The sequence below is a fragment of the Tachypleus tridentatus genome, chromosome 12 (assembly GCF_004210375.1).
Source record: "Tachypleus tridentatus isolate NWPU-2018 chromosome 12, ASM421037v1, whole genome shotgun sequence".
Taxonomy (NCBI): domain Eukaryota; kingdom Metazoa; phylum Arthropoda; class Merostomata; order Xiphosura; family Limulidae; genus Tachypleus; species Tachypleus tridentatus.
In genome coordinates this window covers 62,596,247-62,606,274 of record NC_134836.1, presented here as the reverse complement: position 1 = coordinate 62,606,274, position 10,028 = coordinate 62,596,247, and the positions used below count along the sequence as shown (strand labels likewise).

Below are 10,028 nucleotides of genomic sequence, written 5' to 3'. Positions count from 1 at the left end.
TACCTTTAATTAAAGTAGGGTAAATGTATCTATAAACATAAAGTTATCAGTAAACTTGACTAAGATACTCAAGTGTTAATTCAATGTTTATCATCAATGCAGTTTTACTTTTGATTTTCTGTACTTAAAACAATACCAGATAGACAATACAACTGTTTATTGACACAACCATACATATTATTGACAGTGAGCAGATACAGCTGTTTATTGACACAACCATACATATTATTGACAGTGAGCAGATACAGCTGTTTATTGACACAACCATATATATTATTATATCCACAAGCGGAAAGCTGAATCATAACAACTAACAATAACTCACAACACACCGAAAACAGAGTTTTAATACACTAATATTAATCTATTGAACATGTAATGGATAAGTAACAATAAAATAGGGCAGGTTATCCTAACACTGTGTTCTGGTGTTTCAACAATCCCTGGTGGTTAAGTCAACTGACATTAATGAGCCCCAGGAGTTATTCTGGTGTTTCAACAGTCCTTCGTGGTGAAATCAGTTCGCACTAATAAGTCCCAGTATTTAATCTGTTGTACCAACAGTTTCTCGTGGTGAGATTAGCTCATGTTAATGAGCCCCAGGATTTATTCTGATGTCCCAATAGTCAGTCCCTCGTAGTGAGGTTAGCTTACATCAATGAGCCCCAGGATTTATTCTGATGTCCCAACAGTCAGTCCCTCGTAGTGAGGTTAGCTTACATCAATGAGCCCCAGGATTTATTCTGGTGCTACAAAGGTCCCTTTGGTGAAATTAGCTAACATTAACGAATCCCAGGATTTATTTTGGTGTTCTAAGAGTCCCTCGTGGCAAAGTTAGCTCACATTAATGAGCCCCAAGATTTATCATGGTGTTCGAACAGTCTCTTGTGGTGAAGTCAGCTCAAATGAATGAGCTCCAGGATTTATTCTGGTGTTCCAACAGTCAGTCCCTCGTAGTGAAGTCATCTCACATTAATGAGCCCCAGTACTTATCCGGTGTTCCAACAGTCAGTCCCTCGTAGTGAAGTCATCTCACATTAATGAGCCCCAGTACTTATCCGGTGTTCCAACAGTCAGTCCCTCGTAGTGAAGTCATCTCACATTAATGAGCCCCAGTACTTATCCGGTGTTCCAACAGTCAGTCCCTCGTAGTGAAGTCATCTCACATTAATGAGCCCCAGTACTTATCCGGTGTTCCAAGAGTCCCTCATGGTGAAGTCAGCTTACATTAATGAGCCCCAGGATTTATTGTAAGCTTACCATCCACTGGAGGGAAGTTTCACATTGGAACTTGGAGAATCTACCAAAGAGTAATGTCTAATAATCTTACCCATACATTACAAAAGCCACTTCCCTGATCTCTCCAAATGTAATTCCAGATAAAGAATTTTACACAGATCTTTTATAATTTTCTGGAGGTTAAAGGTCGCTTTTCTCTAACTGTTTCATCAAAATACTTAAATATCTTTAGTGTCCACTACATATTTTGAAAGACAGTAAATTGAAACCACTCTTTTGTCAGTTCTTAAGATTTCATGACGGAAACAACAAGAATAAATAAAATATTTGAGGTGTTGACGAACTTGTGTCATTAACCAGCTTTATTTAGTCACTTACTTATTTTACCATTCGTCTCTTATTTTTTTATAGAACAGTCTCGTGAGCTGAATTTTGGGTGGTCCGTTAACGGGGCTATATCTCGAAGAACTTTCACGCCTGCTTATGAGGTTACCCATTACGAACAGGTCTTTAAACGTCTCTCGAAATTGTCGACTCATGCCACAGTAAATTGCAAAGTTGAAAGGATAACTGAGCATTATGAAAAAAGTTTGTGAACAGAATGGTGGCGTTTAAGTCATTGTAATCAGCGATCTGGAGCTCGAGAGCATTCTGCATCACGTGGAGCAGAGTTGTCACCGCCAGGGGATCTCGACAGCTAGGAAAACTGTGACGACGACGATTAACATGAGAGTGGTACAGTTACTGTCTCGTAGTTTCTTACACTCGCTCTTACGGTTTTCCTTGAATAGCCTGTCTCGTTTAATCTGGGCTTCCTTCATAGCTCGGAAGAGAAGGAAGTTCATCACAACTAGAGCAGTACAAGGACCAATATGGACGAACAATATACGGAAAACGTAATAGTACGTGAAGTAAACGTTTTCGTTTATAACATCCTTTACCCAACTCGCTGTTTCAAACACACAGCCAAAGTAGATTTCATTGTTCCACCTGAACTGTACTTGCAGAAACACCCGGTCAAATATCCTGGTGGACTGGTGGAAGAAAGCTACGAGGTACACGGAAACTCATAGCCCTTACAACACGTGGGACAGTGCACCACGTGCTGGCAACTGTCGGATGACACACGTAGATGTAGCGTTGGACAGCAAGGACCAGAGTGAGCCAGATGGAAGCAGTGTGAAAGAAAGCAGGTATCACTTCATACATGTAATGGTAGCAATAGCAAGCTGGAATTGGAAACAATACATTATTGTAGTTACCAAGTGTGTACATGTAGAAATACCATGGAGCCGGAAACAACAGCGTTAATAAGTCTGAAATGGCCATAGCTAGGAGGACCAAGTTCGTCGGAGTGCGCATGTGTCGTTGAGCCAGAACTACCACAATGAGAGTGTTGGCTACAATTGTTACGAGAAGTAGGAAAGGCATAATGTATCCAAACAATGGCATTGCATATTTAAAGGAACGTCCCTGGTAACGTTCAACAAGGCCCTTATTTCTGATGACCTGGGTATGTAAGGATGCGGGTCGGTTTCGTTTGTTGTGTTCGTTTCATAGAGAAACGTTATCAATGTGGTCGCACTGTGTCTGAAGTGTAATTCATAATGTTCATTTACAAATAACAGCCTAATGATATTCTGCAGTTGTTATCTCGCTAAAATGCACCTGGTTCATGAAGTTCACGAGAGCACGCACTTCATATCAAAAATCAGTTGTGATTGGCTGAATGTATAAAAAACAAAATACTGATAAAAGATTATCACGTCAGTCAGGTTAGGGGTGAGTTTTTCTAGCTGTACTGGACACCTGAAAAGAAAACCAAGACCACTTAGATACAAGAACTGTACATGTTATAATAATTAAATATGTAACTCACTTTTGAGTTTATCATAATTATACAGAATGAATTATGAATTACAACCCCTATAAAAATTATTCTCACAAATGCTGTTTCCCGCTTTCTTTTAATGTTACAAAATTAACTTCTGTTTAACAATACAAATGATGATTGTAAACGTCAAAGCTAACTTTCCATCAACAACAGTACATTTAATCTCTATTAAACACACTTTATTAAACACATCCATAGTTGCTATGTAGAAGAAATCATAATTTTTATAATTTTTTTGTGAAGTATTTGATTCTTAAAGTTTGTTTCTTAAAATACGGTCAGATAGGAACGAACATCTTTCCTAATAACATTGATAAAATAACGAGAAGTAGTCCACAAACACACAACCAGTATCAGTTAGTAGTTAGTCCTTGTTAATATCACTCCACGAACACACCAACAATATCAGTTGGTAGTTAGTCCTTGTTAATATCACTCCACGAACACACCAACAATATCAGTTGGTAATTGGTCCTTGTTAATATCACTCCACGAACACACCAACAGTATCAGTTAGTAGCTAGTTCTTGTTGATATCACTCCACGAACACACCAACAGTATCAGCTAGTAGTTAGTTCTTGTTGATATCAATCCAAAAACACACCAACAGTATCAGTTAGTACTTAGTTCTTGTTGATAGCAATCCACAAACACACCAACAGTATCAGTTAGTAGTTAGTTCTTGTTGATATCAATCCAAGAACACACCAACAATATCAGTTAGTAGTTGGTCCTTGATAATATCAATCAACAAACACACCAAAATATCAGTTAGTAGTTGGTCCTTGTTAATATCACTCCACGAACACACCAACAGTATCAGTTAGTAGTTGGTCCTTGTTAATATCACTCCACGAACACACCAACAATATCAGTTAGTAGTTGGTCCTTGTTGATATCACTCCACGAACACACCAACAATATCGGTTAGTAGTTGGTCCTTGTTAATATCACTCCACAAACACACCAACAGTATCAATTAGTAGTTAGTTCTTGTTGATATCAATCCAAGAACACACCAACAGTATCAGTTAGTAGTTAGTCCTTGTTAGTATCACTCCACGAACACACCAACAATATCAGTTGGTAATTGGTCCTTGTTAATATCACTCCACGAACACACCAACAGTATCAGTTAGTAGTTGGTCCTTGGTAATATCACTCCACGAACACACCAACAGTATCAGTTAGTAGTTGGTCCTTGTTGATAGCAATCCACGAACACACCAGCAATATCGGTTAGTAGTTGGTCCTTGTTAATATCACTCCACAAACACACCAACAAGTATCAGTTAGTAGTTGGTTCTTGTTGATATCAATCCAAGAACACACCAACAGTATCAGTTAGTAGTTAGTCCTTGTTAATATCACTCCACGAACACACCAACAATATCAGTTGGTAATTGGTCCTTGTTAATATCACTCCACGAACACACCAACAGTATCAGTTAGTAGTTGGTCCTTGTTGATAGCAATCCACAAACACACCAACAGTATCAGTTAGTAGTTAGTTCTTGTTGATATCAATCCAAGAACACACCAACAATATCAGTTAGTAGTTGGTCCTTGTTAATATCACTCCACGAACACACCAACAGTATCAGTTAGTAGTTGGTCCTTGTTGATAGCAATCCACAAACACACCAACAGTATCAGTTAGTAGTTAGTTCTTGTTGATATCAATCCAAGAACACACCAACAATATCAGTTAGTAGTTGGTCCTTGATAATATCAATCAACAAACACACCAAAAATATCAGTTAGTAGTTGGTCCTTGTTAATATCAATCCACAAACACACCAACAATATCAGTTAGTAGTTGGTCCTTGTTAATATCACTCCACGAACACACCAACAGTATCAGTTAGTAGTTGGTCCTTGTTAATATCACTCCACGAACACACCAACAATATCAGTTGGTAATTGGTCCTTGTTAATATCACTCCACGAACACACCAACAGTATCAGTTAGTAGCTAGTTCTTGTTGATATCACTCCACGAACACACCAACAGTATCAGTTAGCAGTTAGTTCTTGTTGATATCAATCAAAAACACACCAACAGTATCAGTTAGTACTTAGTTCTTGTTGATAGCAATCCACAAAACACACCAACAGTATAAGTTAGTAGTTAGTTCTTGTTGATATCAATCCAAGAACACACCAACAATATCAGTTAGTAGTTGGTCCTTGATAATATCAATCAACAAACACACCAAAAATATCAGGTTAGTAGTTGGTCCTTGTTAATATCAATCCACAAACACACCAACAATATCAGTTAGTAGTTGGTCCTTGTTAATATCACCTCACGAACACACCAACAGTATCAGTTAGGTAGTTGGTCCCCTGTTAATATCACTCCACGAACACACCAACAATATCAGTTGGTAGTTGGTCCGTTGATATCACTCCACGAACACACCAACAATATCGGTTAGTAGTTGGTCCTTGTTAATATCACTCCACGAACACATCAACATTATCAGTTAGTAGTTGGTTCTTGTTGATATCAATCCAAGAACACACCAACAGTAACAGTTAGTAGTTGGTACTTGTTAATATCACTCCACGAACACACCAATAATATCAGTTAGTAATTGGTCCTTGTTAGTATCAATCCACGAACACACCAACAATATCAGTTAGTAGTTAGTTCTTGTTAATATCACTCCAAGAACACACCAACAATATCAGTTAGTAGTTGGTCCTTGTTAATATCACTCCACGAACACACCAACAGTATCAGTTACTAGTTGATCCTTGTTAATATCACTCCACGAATACACCAACAGTATCAGTTAGTAGTTGGTCCTTGTTAATATCACTGGCCGTAACGAGACACACCAACAATATCAGTTAGTAGTTGGTCCTACGTTAATATCACTCCACGAACACACCAACAGGTGGTATCAGTTAGTAATTTATTTCTTGTTGATATAACTCTAGAAACACACCAACAAGTATCAGTTAGTAATTAGTTCTTGTTGATATAACTCTAGAAACACACCAACAGTATGAGTTACTGGTTAGTTCTTATTGATTTCTAGTCACGCAATTTTTGTATCATTAACATTCATTTTTTACCCAATTTTATTAATAGATTTAATCCAATGTTCTTCTTTTTTTGTTATTTTTTTTAATGAAAGTTTCCTAAATATTAGTGAAACTAAACATCCTATAAACAACAGAACAGATAAATTAAGATTTAGTTAAACTAAACATCCTAGAAACAACAGAAGATATAAATTAAGATTTAGTGAAACTAAGCATCCTAGAAACAACAGAACAGATAAATTAAGATTTAGTGAAACTAAGCATCCTAGAAACAAGAGAACAGGTAAAGTAAGATTTAGTGAAATTACACACCCTAGAAACAACAGAATAGATAAATTAAAATTTAGTGAAACGAAACATCCTAGAAACAACAGAACAGATAAATTAAGATTTAGTGAAACGAAACATCCTAGAAACAACAGAACAGATAAATTAAGATTTAGTGAAACGAAACATCCTAGAAACAACAGAACAGATAAATTAAGATTTAGTGAAACTAAGCACCCTAGAAACAAGAGAACAGATAAATTAAGATTTAGTGAAACTAAGCATCCTAGAAACAAGAGAACAGATAAATTAAGATTTAGTTAAATTAAACATCCTAGAAACAACAGAACAGATAAATTAAGATTTAGTTAAACTAAGCATCCTAGAAATAACAGAACAGATAAATTAAGATTTAGTGAAACTAAACATCCTAGAAACAACAGAACAGATAAATTAAGATTTAGTGAAACGAAACATCCTAGAAACAACAGAACAGATAAATTAAAATTTAGTGAAACGAAACATCCTAGAAACAACAGAACAGATAAATTAAAATTTAGTGAAACGAAACATCCTAGAAACAACAGAACAGATAAATTAAGATTTAGTGAAACTAAGCACCCTAGAAACAACAGAACAGATAAATTAAGATTTAGTGAAACTAAGCATCCTAGAAACAAGAGAACAGGTAAATTAAGATTTAGTGAAATTACACACCATAGAAACAACAGAATAGATAAATTAAGATTTAGTGAAACTAAACATCCTAGAAACAACAGAACAGATAAATTAACATTTCTCACATCTTCTTGGCTGCCAGTATTAAAATATAAATTATATATGATACATTCATTAAGTTCTTGGTCCTCTGGCCTTAATAATTCGATCGATAAGTCACTACAGAAATCCATCTAAGATAATTGCTTAAGGCCTGTTTTATAGCTCGCGCATTCTATTGGCACAATTATAAAGAAACTCCATCCACTTTCAACTGTAATACACGTGTATGCTTAGAGATGGTTCGTAACATTCAGGATTTTTTACAAAGACCAATATTTATTACTGTGTAACTGACTTTCTTCCAGCTCAGCCGAATCTGGAAATGTGCCCGGAAAACGTTTCATAAAATATTTTGTGATATTTCTGAGGTCAAATCTTCATATTTTCATGTAAGTTATTCTCCCATCCCCAGTGGTTAAGCGCAAGTCTGGAAGTTGATAATGTTAAATTCTGGTTTCGATACTTGTAGTGGGCAGAACTCAAATAGCCTATTAGGTAGCTTTGGGTTTGAGGTGCGTGTCTCTACAGACATACCGTAAATCTACTTTTTGGACTGTTTTCATTAACCGTAAAAAAAGTTGCTTCTACTAACCAAGAAGTAGAAGTGTCTGAAAACCACTGATGTCCTGAAAACGTTATTTCCTTCTACTAACCAAGAAGTAGGAGTGTCTGAAAACCACTGATGTCCTGAAAACGTTATTTCCTTCTACTAACCAAGAAGTAGAAGTGTTTGAAAACCACTGATGTCCTGAAAACGTTATTTCCTTCTACTAACCAAGAAGTAGAAGTGTCTGAAAACCACTGATGTCCTGAAAACGTTATTTCCTTCTACTAACCAAGAAGTAGAAGTGTCTGAAAACCACTGATGTCCTGAAAACGTTATTTCCTTCTACTAACCAAGAAGTAGAAGTGTCTGAAAACCACTGATGTCCTGAAAACGTTATTTCCTTCTACTAACCAAAAAGTAGAAGTGTCTGAAAAACCACTGATGTCCTGAAAACGTTATTTCCTTTACTAACCAAGAAGTAGAAGTGTCTGAAAACCACTGATGTCCTGAAAACGTTATTTCCTTCTACTAACCAAGAAGTAGAAGTGTCTGAAAACCACTGATGTCCTGAAAACGTTATTTCCTTCTACTAACTAAGAAGTAGAAGTGTCTGAAAACCACTGATGTCCTGAAAACGTTATTTTCTTCTACTAACCAAGAAGTAGAAGTGTCTGAAAACCACTGATGTTCTGAAAACGTTATTTCCTTCTACTAACTAAGAAGTAGAAGTGTCTGAAAACCACTGATGTCCTGAAAACATTATTTCCTTCTACTAACTAAGAAGTAGAAGTGTCTGAAAACACTGATGTCCTGAAAACATTATTTCCTTCTACTAACCAAGAAGTAGAAGTGTTTGAAAACCACTGATGTCCTGAAAACGTTATTTCCTTCTACTAACCAAAAGTAGAAGTGTCTGAAAATCACTGATGTCCTGAAAACGTTATTTCCTTCTACTAGTCTTCAAGTACAAAACATGCGAACCTCCTATGTAATGATGCCAAGAAGAATCTTTATTTAATCTCAAGTTCCGGGTGTATTAAGTCTGATAAAGTTCAAGTGAACTTGGGGCGAGGAAATTCATTAGAGAGAAAGTTAAGATGAACAAGAAAGATTGATCAAACTGTCATTTCTCAATACAACCTTACGTGAGGATTATAATACATGACCTTAATATTCCACAAATAACAATGTATAATTGATTTAAATTTATTTGGAAGGAAAAGAGGGTGACAAAGTAGAGTAAAAGAAACATAAGAAAGATGTGTATATGTAAATAATTTAGTTAAAAATAACATACATATATAATATCACAGTCTCGTCCTCACGAATAAATGTAAGCGTTACGGAAATTATAGCTAAGCCTATTTTATCCTTAATTGCGTCTTTCACCCGAACAGCCAATCATGATAAAATAAGCAGCCTTGTTGTGGTAGACTGAACGAAACATCAAAGTCATGAGATTTCCTGTACTTCCACTGCGTTCCTTGATAGATCACTTCAGGTATAGTCAGTATCTTTATTTGTTGTTCATTACAAAACTACACAATACGCTGTCTATGCACTTCCTACCGCAGGTATTGAAACCCGATACCCTCACATTTACTGCAGAGCTCCTGAGGGAGTTGAACTCAATGACAGAGAGAGTAAGATTATTCGTAAACCGTCCAAAGCTGTTTACGCAAAACAGTCTTAATTGGTTTGGTTTGTTTTGAATTTCGCGCAAAGCTTCAAGAAGATTATCTGCGCTAGCGTCCATAATTTAGCAGTGATAGCCTAGAGGGAAGACAGCTAGTTAACACAACCCGCCGCAAATTCTTCGACTGCAATGTTACCATCGAATACTGAGATTTAACATTACTTTGTAACGTCCCAACCGTTGAAAGGACGAGCATTTTCAGTGTGACGGAGATTCGAACCCACGACCCGCAGACTACAGGTCGATCGCTCTAACTAATAGGTTATATACTTTGAAACTGTTAAATTTTCAATTATACATCAGAAATAATGTGAAAACTTGATTCAAAAGGGATTAACGAAAATTACATTAATTTCAAACTATTACGAAAATCGTGCGTCTTCTTATCCATGATAACCATCCAGGTATGGCTCAGCCCAGAAGATACTCTTTTGTAGTTATGATTACCACATTGTAAATATTAATAAGGCTACTTGCTTTCAAACTATCTGATTCCAATTATACGTGTACAAACGTGAGAGCTACTAACAGCTTTAGTGATTGGTGT

General features: G+C 36.4%; 1 pseudogene; it reads right to left on the bottom strand.

The window, feature by feature from the left end:
• Positions 1 to 1,622: 1,622 nt before the first annotated feature.
• Positions 1,623 to 2,690, bottom strand: LOC143235635 (sex peptide receptor pseudogene; annotated as a pseudogene).
• Positions 2,691 to 10,028: the final 7,338 nt, after the last annotated feature.